The following is a 13,578-nucleotide window of genomic DNA, read 5'->3' on the forward strand; positions in this document are numbered from 1 at the left end:
TCGGTGACCATTGTTATATATCCAGATCAAATTATGCAAGCCAGAGAACAGCTGCAGTGTATGTATGCTCCATTAAAAAAATACAAATACGACGTACAGGCATCTTTCTACCATATATTCTTATCACTCCTTTACAGTTCTGCAGTGGCAAATCAGTGTGACAATATTATACTAAAGTAAGTCCTCTTGCTTAATTTAAGTTTTGAGTGGTTCTGGCCCATATTTTGTATTCATGACCAGACATGTGAATAAAGATTAGATAAATCATTTGGTAGTGGAAATGAGATTTTCTTTACCTCCCTTCAAGCTTCTAGACCATTTTGACTGCAACAATCTTAAATATTGCTGAAGCCAAATTTGCTATTTTTTTTAAGTTGCTGTTTATAATAGCTTTTCTATGATGATCACAATTGTCTCAATATTATAAAGCTAATAAATAATACTATAATGTGGTCTCTTTATTTATATAATGGGGGTTCCATTTAGATTTTTATTAGACAAAAGAGAGCTACAACTAAAATAATCTGAAAACAACTGATCTAGTTCAGCCCATTAATCTTAACAAATTGAAAAATTAAAGGTCAGGTTATATGTCTTGCTCAGTTACAGCTAGAAAATTGTGGATACTAAACTTCCTGTTAGTTCATTGTTTTTTCTAGTATTTCTTATCTCTGAGTTCCTATAGTACATTTAGTTTATACCATGCCATTTAGCATTTATTGCCATGGTTTGTATACAGGCATTCATTTATTTATTCAATAAGTAGTATCTGTTTGCCAGGTACTCTTCTAGTAAATGAAGATAGTCCCTGAACCCAGAAGTTGAGCTGAAAATAAGATAAGAAAAGTAGATTCTCTTCAGCCCTCATTTGATTTCAGTTAAATAACCAGCTTGTGTATCACTGAGTGATGTTAACATATCGTTGAGAACTTTTCTTTATTTATGGTTATATTGTGGGGGAGTAAAAAAGTTCTCTAGGTGAGAAAAACGAAAAAGCCAACTAAAAGCATACTGTTTTTATACCAGTACCTGATAATGTCAGTATGTAAAAGAATATGGGGACTGCTGTTACATAAAAACAGCACTGTAGAATGAGATAGTAACTAAGCTGGACTGGAAGAGCCATGACGGAGGAGTTCTATTCTTAAAGAAGTTTGCTTTAAAATAGTAGGGGGAAATCTTTCTATGCACAGGGAACAACAGGTTCATAGGCAGAGTTCTGAACAGTTCTGGCATTTCCAAGAAAGATTAATGCAGCAGAATACTAGGAGGTCTTGAGAAGTGTGGTGTATAAGCATTTTTAGGCATCAATATATGCTTGAACAGTGAAAGTAATACGATTTTTTATACTGTATCCCAAGTATTCCTCACAATTCTAAGTTCTTTAAAAACACAACTTCCTCATCTCATGGTGACAAGTGCACTACCACAATGACAAGGGCTCTGTGTACCCTTACTGATTAATTACATTCATCATTCACCCAGTCAGTACTTTTGGCTCCAGCATGTATAAGATTTTATACTTTGTGCTAATAAGAAGTAAAAAAAAATTAGTGATACAAAACCAGAGTTCAAGGAGCTATTGAACCGAAAGCAAAAATTGGTCTGGGGTAAACCATAATGGACAGGAAAAGGTCAGTTTTCATTCCAATCCCAAAGAAAGACAATGCCAAAGAATGTTTAAACTACCACACAATTGCACTCATCTCACATGCTAGCAGAGTAATGGTCAAAATTCTCCAAGCCAGGCTTCAACAGTATGCAAACTGTGAACTTCCAGATGTTCAAGCTGAATTTAGAAAAAGCAGAGGAACCAGAGATCAAATTGCCAGCATCCACTGGATCATCGAAAAAGCAAGAGTTTCAGAAAAACATCTACTTTTCCTTTATTGACTATGCCAAAGCCTTTGACTGTGTGGATCACAACAAACTCTGGAAAATTCTGAAAGAGATGGGAATACCAGACCACTTGACCTGCCTCCTGAGAAATCTGTATGCAGGTCAAGAAGCAACAGTTAGAACTGGACATGGAACAACAGACTGGTTCCAAATCGGGAAAGGAGTACGTCAAATCTGTATATTGTCACCCTACTTATTTAACTTCTATGCAGAGTACATCATGCAAAATGCCAGGCTGGATGAAGCACAAGCTGGAATCAAGATGACCAGGAGAAATATCAATTACCTCATATACGCAGATGACACCATCCTTATGGCAGAAAGCAAAGAAGAACTAAAGAGCCTCTTGATGAAAGTGAAAGAGGAGAGTGAAAAAGTTGGCGTAAAACTCAACATTCAGAAAACTAAGATCATGGCATCTGGTCCCATCTCTTCATGGCAAATAGATGGGGAAACAATGGAAACAGTAAGAGACTTTATTTTGGGGGCTCCAAAATGACTGCAGATGGTGACTGCAGCCTTGAAATTAAAAGATGCTTGCTCCTTGGAAGAAAAGCTATGACCAACCTAGACAGCATATTAAAAAGCAGAGACATTACTTTACCAGCAGAGGTACGTCTAGTCAAATCTATGGTTTTTCCACTAATCACGTATGGTTGTGAGAGTTAGACTGTAAAGAAAGTTGAGTGCCAAAAAATTGATGCTTTTGAACTGTGGTGTTGGAGAAGACTCTTGAGAGTCCCTTGGACTGCAAGGAGATCCAACCTGTCAATCCTAAAGGAAATCAGTCCTGAATATTCATTGGAAGGACTGATACTGAAGCTGAAACTCCAATACTTTGGCCATCTGATGCAAAGAACTGACTCACTGGAAAAGACCCTGATGCTGGGAAACATTGAAGGCCGGAGGAGAAGGGGACGATAGAGGATGAGGTGGTTGGATGGCATCACCGACACGATGAACATGAGTTTGAGTAGGCTCTGGTAGTTGGCGATGGACAGGGAAGCACGTGGTGGACACCGGGGAAACCACGTGCTGAAGTCTATGGGGTCGCAAAGAGTTGGACACGACTGAGCGACTGAACTGAAACCATAATGGAAAAGAATATTCAGAAAAAGAATGTATATATTTGTAAAACTGAGTCACTTTGCTGTATAGCAGAGATTGGCACAACATGGTAAATCCACTATACTTCATTTTTTCCTTTTAATTAGCAAGGGTTTCTGTCTATATTATGTGTGCTAAGTCACTTCAATCATGTCCAACTTTGTTTGGCCCCATGAAATGCAGTCTTCCAGGCTTCTCTGTCTATGGGATTCTCTAGGCAAGAATAGTGGAGTGGGTTGCCATTTCCTCCTCCAGGGAATCTTCCCAACCCAGGGATCAAACCCATGTCTCCTGTGTCTCTTGGACTGGCAGGTGGGTTCTTTACCACTAGGACCACCTAGAAAATCCTTTGCCTGTTTTGGTGACTAATATATCCATATGTTCACAAAGTTCACTTTCTCATCAGAGGAGACAGATGATAATAGGATAGATAGTAAAATAGGTAGCATGTTATTCATAGTGATAAATACTAAGAAGAAAAAATAAAGTTAGGAAAGAGGGGAAATTAATTATTGGAGAGGAAAAGGGAAGATAAAATTATTTAATTTCTCTTGCCTTGATTTTCTCAACTCTAGAAAAGAAAAAAATAGTGGTGGTTACTTATAAGGTTGTGACAAAGATTAAATGAGCTGATATGTGTATGTATAAAGTCCCAGATGATAGGATATCAGCCAATATTATTTATACATTTGTCTAAAACAACTTTAGGGCAGTAGTCATCTTATTTTCATCACTTACGGACTTCTTTTATTAAAGGATATAGTTACAGTTTTGAGCTACTTTATCTACAGGATAAGACTCCCTCATCCATATCTTGCTTCTTTTAGCTTCTACTTCCAGTACAGTCACATCTAATGTCACTTTCTTAGAGGCAAATCATCATTCTTTCATAGTGTTTCTTCTGCAGAACAATATTTGCTTATCTAGATGTCAGGTCATTTTCTGTTTAAGTCATCGAGCAGGCATCCAGATCTTCCTGTGGAAAATATTCATTAATGCCTCATCACTTACATCTCAAGGTTAAAAGGTCTAAGAAAATGAGACCTCTGTGCTTGCTTTGCAGCTATAAATGAGTAGAATATTGGAATTGTTATTACCAAACAAATATAAAATCTTCAATATTAATCTTTTCGCACTGAGATAATTTGCACAGATTAGCTAAAGTTTCAGGTCTCCTAGTAAGCCTTCTTTGCCTTTGTAACCTCTGTGCATCCTTAAATGTAGCCTGCCTCCCCCTTTCCCTAAAACTAGACTTGCGCTTTGTGTTCCTCTAGCACGCCATAGCTAGCCCTATCACAGCTGGTATTACTCAGTATTGTAATTACCTGTTCACCTAATCTGCCCAAATCCGTATGCCCACCTCTGAGGCAGTAAGCTCCTTGGGCTGGGATGGGTGGTGGACACCGGGGAAACCACGTTCTCTTTGTGTCTGTGTCCCGAGTATTTATTACAGTGCTTTACATATAGTTGTTTATCAATAAATACTTAAAACATTCAGTTTAATGCCTGGAGTACCTTTAACATATCAAAATTATAGAAACTTAACCTAGGTCCCACATCCCTTAATTGTTTCTTTATGTCTCTTGGCTGCTTTCTGAGGAACAGCATTGCTCAAGCATGCTGCTACCCCTGTCCTACATCGTCCCCTGTCCTTCTTTGGCCCAAAATTAAAAAGAAAAAGGAGGCCAGATATTTGGAAAGATCCCAAAGTTAGAGGAGCACCCTGTGGGGTAATTATGGTCCAGGATGTGACCTCTACTCTTCCAATTTAGAAACATTGATTTTGCCATTCCTCTCAAGGTGATGGGCCTCTAGGGTCTGACACAGGCCATCTATATTTCCAAGAACTTAATTTATAAAGCAGTTGACTGTTGTTTGGTTTGTTTGCTGCTGCTGCTGCTGCTGCGTCGCTTCAGTCGTGTCCGACTCTGTGCGACCCCATAGACGGCAGCCGACCAGACTCCGCCGTCCCTGGGATTCTCCAGGCAAGAACACTGGAGTGGGTTGCCATTTCCTTCCCCAATGTGTGAAAGTGAAAAGTGAAAGTGAAGTCGCTCAGTCGTGTCCGACTAGTAGCGACCCCATGGACTGCAGCCTACCAGGCTCCTCTGTCCATGCGATTTTCTAGGCAAGAGTACTGGAGTGGCTTGCCATTACACTGATTGAAATACTTGTATCTGATACCTAAGTCATAACTTAATGATATCAAAGCCTCTGTGAAATCCATCAAATAATCAGAAGATTGTTCAGTGACTATGGAAATGGAGCAAAATGAGTTAAACTGCACCAAAGATAATTTAACCCAAGCTGAGGAACAGCCTTGTCATTGTTTCCCTGATGGCTAGGAGAAAATTAAGTAAAGGGAAATAAGTTCTCAAGTGTTTTGAAAGTGTTTACAAATTTTTTTCTTATTTGCTAAAAGAAAGCTCTTTTAAATGTCAGGGAGACAATGTCATTTTGTAACTCAATATTGATAATGTACCGTTTGGTTCCATAATTCTTTGATCCCAACATTAAGTTCCTGAAATAGTGGTATTGCTGACAATGGTACTAAGAAAGAAAAAGGATTAAAGTTGGATGAGCATTCTCTGTATCCTCTGCCTCTAACTCAACGATCACCAACATCTGGGAGTCACATCAGCTTCATTGAGAAAGTTGACTGTGCTTGTGTTTTTAGCTGGCTTACTGGCTGGCATTCCTTCATAAACTAATAATGCATATCCACTGGGAGTTTATCCTTTACCCTTGTGAAGAAATTGTGAAGTATAGGTTAAGTGGTCATTAAAAAAAGTAAGCTGTACTTCTTGTCAAGGGCTAGAGTCTGTCCTTCAAGCCTTACCTCAAGTCCTTTCTGTTCCAGAGGTTGGAAACCCAAGTGCCTACAGAGGCCAGGCTGGTGGGAATGAAGCAGGAAGCCACTGCAGTGAACTGGAGAGCTGAGTCCTGTCTGAAGGAGCAGTCACTGATCTGTTCCAGATAATTGTTGCAAGGCAGGAATGCTGACCTAGTGTTACCACATTGTCCAGTTTCCCAGGTAAAGCAAGAAATGCAAATTTTCATATGCCTTCTGATTTAAATATTGTCAATTAATTCACTTGTATTATTATTCTTGAACTGTGTGTGCACCAAATACTACCACTGGTGAGATTTGGCCTAGAGCCCTCCTGATTGTAACCATGTTTTATATTTTGCTCTCCATTTCCTGTTTGTTGAATTAGAGACTTTACTTTCTACGGGTTTTGCTTTTCTTCAGCATGTTCAGTAAAATATTCTATGCCCAGTTTGTGGGTAAGTTTTCTTTGGCTGCTACATTTTCTCTGCCACCTTCAGCATTCCAGTGAGCAGTCACATGCTAAATGGAGTCTCCTTGAGACACTTTTCTTATGATACCACTAACCATCTATAGGTATTACTACTTAGTCCTTTCATTCCTGATGTGTAAGCTAAATAAACACAGTAAAATATCATTTATTTCATGGAACTTAGAGATTGTGTGCTTTGGGCTCCCCCTTCTAGAATTAACACAGAGACCATCTTCTTCCTCTTGCATCTTGAGAGAACTTTTCACATAATTAATTAGACTGTGGTTATCTTTAACATTTAATTATATTTGCTAGACATGTTGATTAGACTTGAGTGTTCCTAAATATTTATACGTATTTAGAGACAATGTACTTGTTTCTCCAGTGGCTGAGGAGTAACTATTTTCTCTTTGAGTAACCCCATTGCCAGGTGAATTGAAGAATACTAAACGTTTTTTTAAGTAAAAGAGTACATAAACAGTTGTTTCAATATGTTGTGCAACCCCCAAATGGACCAAAGTCATGTTTGTTTCATTCTTAGTACAGTTTTAATTTTTAAAAAGCTGATATACATTATTTTTTTAACAATGATTCAACCTATTGAGCTACACCTTGAGTAACCAGAATACCAATCATGCACAGATATAATGTGAAAATCACCCCTTCAGCTTGCTTACTGCACTCTTAAAAAGATTATGTTAAGTATTTTTTTTATAAATAATCCTTATGAGAAACTTTACTATACTATAGAACCGCAAAAATAGCCAAGTATGTTGGTGCTTAATATACAGAAGTAAATCATAAATAAATTTTCCTGCAGACTTGTAATGAGTCTATTATGTCCTAGTTGTTCTGATGTGACCTACTATACTTTCAGACAGTTCTCTGAATTTTTTTTTAATAATATATATTTGGAATCTGTGATTATTCTCTTTTTGACTTTTAAGAAAGTAAAATGCATAGTAAGCATTTTCTTCATGTGCATACAAACCCTCACTTTCTTTCTATATTTTCAAAAGCACAAAGGGAAGCTTTAACTTAAAGTTAGTTGTCTCAATTGTGTTTTCTTTGTAGTCATGTTGAATGGCAAGAGCAAAAAAAGAGTTCAGTGGTATGTAGCAATACATGTGAATTCCTGAATATTATCAGGGAGAATTATAAGGAGAACTCAGTTTAGACTTGGAAAGTCAAATAATGACTGGAGAAACCAGGAAGGCTTCTCTGAGGAAGTGACATTTAAACTGAGATAAACAGAAGTTGGTTAAACAAAAACATGAGTGTGGTGGTGAGAGATGGCATTCCAAGCAGAAAAGTAAGGGTGACAGGCTGAGGCATTTTTAGAACTGGTCAAAGGGATAGCCTTAGTTTTTGTTTGTACTATGTAGGTCATTCTGCTTAATGTGTTCTTTCTGACTCTCTTTTTTCTCCATGTAGAGAAATAACAGCATACTACTAGTTGGCTTCCCTGGTGTCTAACAGTAGAGAATCTACCTACAATGCGGGAGACCTGGGTTCAATCTCTGAGTTGGGAAGATCCCCTGGAGAAGGAAATGGCAACCCACTCCAGTATGCTTTCCTGGAAAATTCCATGGACAGAGGAGCCTGGGGGGCTACAGTCCATGGGGTCGCAATGAGTCTGATATGACTGAAGCAACTCAGCATGCACACACATAAATAATAATGTAGAGATTTATTATGTGCTTGGAAGGACTGATTCTAAAGCTGAAACTCCAATACTTTGGCCACCTCATGCCACGAGTTGACTCACTGGAGAAGACTCTGATGCTGGGAGGGATTGGGGGCAGGAGGAGAAGGGGACGACAGAAAATGAGATGGCTGGATGGCATCACCCACTCGATGGACATGAGTTTGAATGAACTCTGGGAGTTGGTGATGGACAGGGAGGCCTGGCATGCTGTGATTCATGGGGTCGCAAAGAGTCGGACACGACTGAGCGACTGAACTGAACTGAGGTACTGGTTTAAGACTTTTAGCTTATTGTATCCCCAAAGCCGAACAGTTCTATAAAATCTCCATTATATAAGGAAAGAAAATTTTTTAAACCTACCCAAGGTCACAAGGATGGAGCTATAGGACTTCTCTGCAGTCCAGAGGTTAAGACTACAAGTTCAATCCCTGTTCAGAGAACTAATATTCCACATGATGCACAGTGTGGCAAAAAAATTTTTAAAATAAAAACAAAATAAACCGAAATGACTATCCTCAACAAAACTTAAAAAAAGAAAAGATAGGGCTCTATAGCATCTCAGTACTGTAGTTAATTTAAATAAAACCCTATTTTAGACTTTCAGATCACTTCCAGTGTAGTATTTGGCTGTTTGAAATAATACTGCTGATTCAGTGGGTTAGAAGGCTAGGCTTCGCTCCATGAAACAGCTCATCCCTGTTCCACATGGTGCTGGCTGGACCCATGTATGTGTCTGGGGCTTCAGACAGACCAGCTGGATTTCTCTCTCTCCACATGGTCTCTTATCCTCAAAGGGCCAGTTCCAGTTCTTTGTGTGACAGTGGCATTCCAAGGAGCAAGAGTGGAAGATACAAGGCCTCTTGAGCCTTAGGCCCATCTCTTGAGCTATATCACATTCTACTGATCAAAGCAAGTCACACGGCCAGCCCAGATCCAAAGGGCAAAGTAATAAATCTCATTTCCTAATGGAAGGAACTACAAGATATTTGTGGCCAATTGCAACCTGCTACATTTAGCATTTAGTCTTCTAAAGGCTTCTTTGTGCCTAGAATGTGTAAGTTACTGAACATTGGTAACATGAAATGGCCTGTATAAATTATCCTCCTGACCATATATGGGCAGAGTTTAGTTTGCTCGTTACCTTGCCTCTGAGGACTGAAGTCATCCTCATACACAGTTTTTGAACATTAACACTCTTCTACACTGAAAGAGCAAGGATGTTTGAAACCAGAGAGTTTTAATGATCAGGGCAGGAAAGATGTGCTTATGATATCCTGATAAATTTGTAAAACAAATGTAAATTGCACTGGGGTAGTTTGGGGTGAGTAAGTGGAGCCTGACAGAGGCATTAGGTCTCTTAGAAAAGATGTATCTGAGAGGTCTGTTTTGGAAGATGTGGCTGCACAGTGAAGATAAGAACCAAATGAAAATAACAACCAGAGTTAAAATGAAGCTAATTTATTGGAAGATTTTTTTTAAATGAAGGAAGATATAGCTGTAAGATGAGCGTGCTCATAAATAAAAATGCATAGCTTAAACAAATAGGTGAAAGGTGAAACAGATGGCAAGGTTGGATGGGAGGGCTGGCTAAGTGCTATAAAGGAACTGTGTAAATTGGTATGAGGGTGAAAGATAACTGAAAGGGGCAAATATCATTTAGGGTTACCTTAATAAGCATAATTTAACTAATGGAAAGAGGATGAGTATATCCATTTATTACCTAATCAAATAATAATGTTGTAGCTACTCAGACATTATGCTTCAAAATGCTAATGCTCATGTTATTTCTTAATCCAATCATATCTGTTGTTGCATGTACATATTGTTTCAGAATTTAGGTAGAGAGTTAGGTTTCATGTGAGCCTTTTTTTCTGAAGTGTTGAACATGAGGCATTAATCCTTGCAAATGTTAGAATGGAAGAGACTTCTTTTTTTTTATTATTGAAGTATAGTTGATTTACTGGAGGAGACTTCTAAACTTTGAATATTTCATGAGTTAACTTTATAATCATTGTATATAAAGTATACATGATAATTTACACTTATGTTAAATATTGGTATTTTATCTAATTTACATGGTCTCATTTTGATAGATCAGTAATACATTCAGTATTCATCCTGTCCTACAGTGTATCCAAGTAATGCCACTGAGCATAAGATTAATGTGTGATTAATGTGATAAACATTTTAATAGAATTTACTCATAGTATCACATGACTTAAAAATCAATTCATTGTTTTCACCATTAATCAAATTTGTGACATTATTCAGAAAAATATATGATTTTTGTTTTTATTCAGAGAAATTTATGAAAAGTAGCTACTTATTTTCATGATGTCATATTCTCCGATATCTAGTCTTCTCAGTATTTTGGGTATAACTTTTAAAATATACACTTAACACTGCATAACACAGTGAGTTTATTCTTAGGTTGACAAGAATGTTGGTAAAGCAGAGAGAGAAAAAGCCGTCTATTGCCTTAGTTAGCATCATGTTGAAATACTGGTTTCATTTTTATATGGTTGCATTCATTTTAGTGGTTCCTTATTAATCCAATTAAAGTGTGTATATAAGCTATTTAAATAAAATTCTGATGTGCTTTACAAATAAAATAAAAAGTTAGCATATTATTTTTCTTATAAGCCCTATCATACTTTTTATACACAAAAATTATTACTCAGAGACTGTGAGATCATTAGGGACAAAGCTAGAGCAAAAAAAAAAAGATTCTTCGTGTTTTTTGTCAACATGCATAGTCACTAGCTTCTGTTGACTTCTTTTTAAAGCTTCTCTTTCATTTTAAATGCCTGTGTTGCTAAAAACCTTACAAGTCTACATGGTGAAAATCATAATATAAAACTATGTTGGCTAATTGGAATGTACATAGTCTTCATCAAGTATTTAAGCACCTCCTGTAGGCCAGGCAGTTGCTGCTGCTGCTGCGTCACTTCAGTCGTGTCCGACTCTGTGTGACCCCATAGACAGAAGCCCACCAGGGTCCCCCGTCCCTGGGATTCTCCAGGCAAGAACACTGGAGTGGGTTGCCATTTCCTTCTCCAAAACCTGCTTTAATCAGGAAATGGCAATATTGGAAGAATATAGAGAAACAAGTTTCCTGATGTGAGGAGTTAGTTTACATTCCTGTGGGGAAAGATTAACAAACAAATAATAAAAAAAAAATTCAGTTAATAAGAGGTGTCAGTGAATTAGCAATGTGTGGAGAATACTTAGGATTTACAGTGTCTCTTTGAGGAGGTGACATCCAGTTTGAATTCTGAATGAAGCCAATGGAAAGAATTAAATCAGGTCACTAAAATTCAGTTCAATAAGAGCCAACTCTCACAGACTTATTTGCATATTGAAATGGGGATGGAAAATGAAAATGTTGGTAGAATGATGGCAGATATTCTCCTCAGAACACATACACACACATATACCCTTTTTTTATTTTATTTTTATTTCTGCCAGAAACGTTTGTGACATCGATTTAAATAATGTCCTGTGTGTAAGATCTATCACTGATCCTCAGTGTTAGTGAGACAAAAGTGCCTTTCATGTTTCTGTACATTTTTGTTTTAATCTGTGTCTTTTGGGCTTAAACCAAGCCATGTAAACAGGGTAGGTCGTAATGAAATCTTCAGGAGAGGTGAAGGGAAAATGGTATGGATATGTAGTTTTTATGTTAAATTTGAAAAAAAGGATAAACTTTTGTTTTTAATCATAAAACTATAAAAATAAAACTTGAACGAGTCTTGAATAATTGGTCTATATAGAAGATAAAGTTATCAGAATCTCAGAGGCAAATAGAATAGACTATAATATTTAGCAAAAGAAGGCATGCATTGGTTTTCAGAAGTTTGAGATGCATGGCCTTCTCAGTGAACTATCAAATGGCAATAGATTTATGTACAGAGATAAATATCTCAGATTTATTTGTAACTGTGAAAATTTAGGAGAAAAATCTCTTTCCACAAAAGGGAAGTAAATATTGAATGCCATGGTAAAATGCTTAAGTTGAAAATAAAGTGCAAAGTGTAATAATTCAATATTTAAAGAAGGCACTATCATACATAGAAAAAAATTGGAATTAGCTTAGTTTTTTCAAGAGCAATGTGGCGGTGCCTCCAAAGTTTAAATGTGCAGACCCAACATTAATATGATTGATATTCCAATAGATGAATATTTGTAAATTTATATGATAGAATACTATTCAAATGTTTAAAATGAACAAATTGGATCTATATATCTGCAGAAGAGATAGATCTGTATATGTCAACAGAGATAGCAATCAAAACAATGTTGAATTTTAAAAAGCAAGTTGAAGAATATATATGTATAATAGTATTTATGTAAAAGTAAAAACTTTACATATAACAAAGCCAAATATTGTTTGCCTGTATACATAGGGAATAAACATATAAAAACATAGCCTGGAAGGATTGATTGTTGCTGTTCAGTTGCTGAGTTGTGTCCGACTCTTTGTGACCCCATGAACCGCAGCACACCAGGCTTCCCTGTCCATCACCAACTCCCGGAGCTTACTCAAACTCATGTCCATTGAGTCAGTGATGCCATTCAGCCATCTCATCCTCTGTCATCCCCTTCTTCTGTCCTCAGTCTTTCCCAGCATCAGGGTCTTTTCCAGTAAGTCAGCTCGTCGTATCAGGTGGCCAAAGTATTGGAGCTTCAGCTTCAACATCAGTCCTTCCAATGAATATTCAGGGTTGATTTCCTTTAGGATTGACTGGTTTGATCTTGCAGTCCAAGGGACTCTCTACAGACCAGAATAAGAGTGTTAGTTTTCTTTAGGCCAGAGGGGAGGGGAACAGGACTGAAAAGAAAAACTGGATGGGAGTGAGGGATAGTATTGAACTTCATCTGTAATATTTTCTAAATGTTTGTGTTTTTTTTTTAAATAAGCAAAGTGACAAAATGCATTGTTTATTAGACTCTTTTTAATATGTGCTTTTAAAACTTTTTAAAACAATGATGGAAAGTCACCCATGTTTGCAGTGGTTATTATTCAACGGTGAGATTAGAGTTCAATTTTAATTTTAATTTTCATCACAAACATCTCTATATTTTCCAAATTTATAAAATAAATGTTGAGGAAATCAGTCCCACTTAGAGATAAACAAATGATAATAGTCGCTGGACTTCAGCTCTGTGAGGAGTTCCTAAGGCCCTTACAATTAAGCTGCATCTAAAATGCCAAAATATCAGGCAAAAAAAAAAAAAGGATGACCCTCCTGGGAACAAAAGGAAGAAGTGGGCCAGCCATGGAAATGTAAAACCGAGTCCTATCCTGGGAAGGGAAGCTGGTGCAGAAGTCTGAGTCAGTGGATCTCAAACTTGAGCATGCCATTGAATCACCTAGAGGGCTTGTTTGTTTGTTTTAAAAGATTGCCCTCCAGGGTTTCTGATTCAGAAAGTATGGGGTCAGTTCTGTGATTCTGCATTTGTAACAGGATTCCAGCTGTTAATAGTAATGATGGTGGTGCCAGGACCATGCTTTCAAAACTGCAGGTCTAAAACCCAGCTGTCAGATCTTTGTAGTTTTGA

General features: G+C 37.3%; 1 protein-coding gene across 7 annotated transcripts in view; it reads left to right on the forward strand.

Annotated features, from left to right (window-relative positions):
* The window catches only part of MBD5 (methyl-CpG binding domain protein 5), a 486,804-nt gene that overhangs the window by 400,800 nt on the left and 72,426 nt on the right, over window positions 1-13,578 (forward strand). For all 7 annotated transcript variants that reach the window (XR_016035558.1, XR_016035557.1, XR_016035562.1 and 4 more), the window contains one exon: window positions 5,867-6,040. The gene's annotated coding sequence lies outside the window, so the exon portion shown is untranslated. The remainder of the gene's footprint in view (window positions 1-5,866; window positions 6,041-13,578) is intronic.

The sequence above is a fragment of the Moschus berezovskii genome, chromosome 2 (genome assembly GCF_049115385.1).
Source record: "Moschus berezovskii isolate FMDL1 chromosome 2, NW_MosBer_1.0, whole genome shotgun sequence".
Lineage (NCBI taxonomy): Eukaryota > Metazoa > Chordata > Mammalia > Artiodactyla > Moschidae > Moschus > Moschus berezovskii.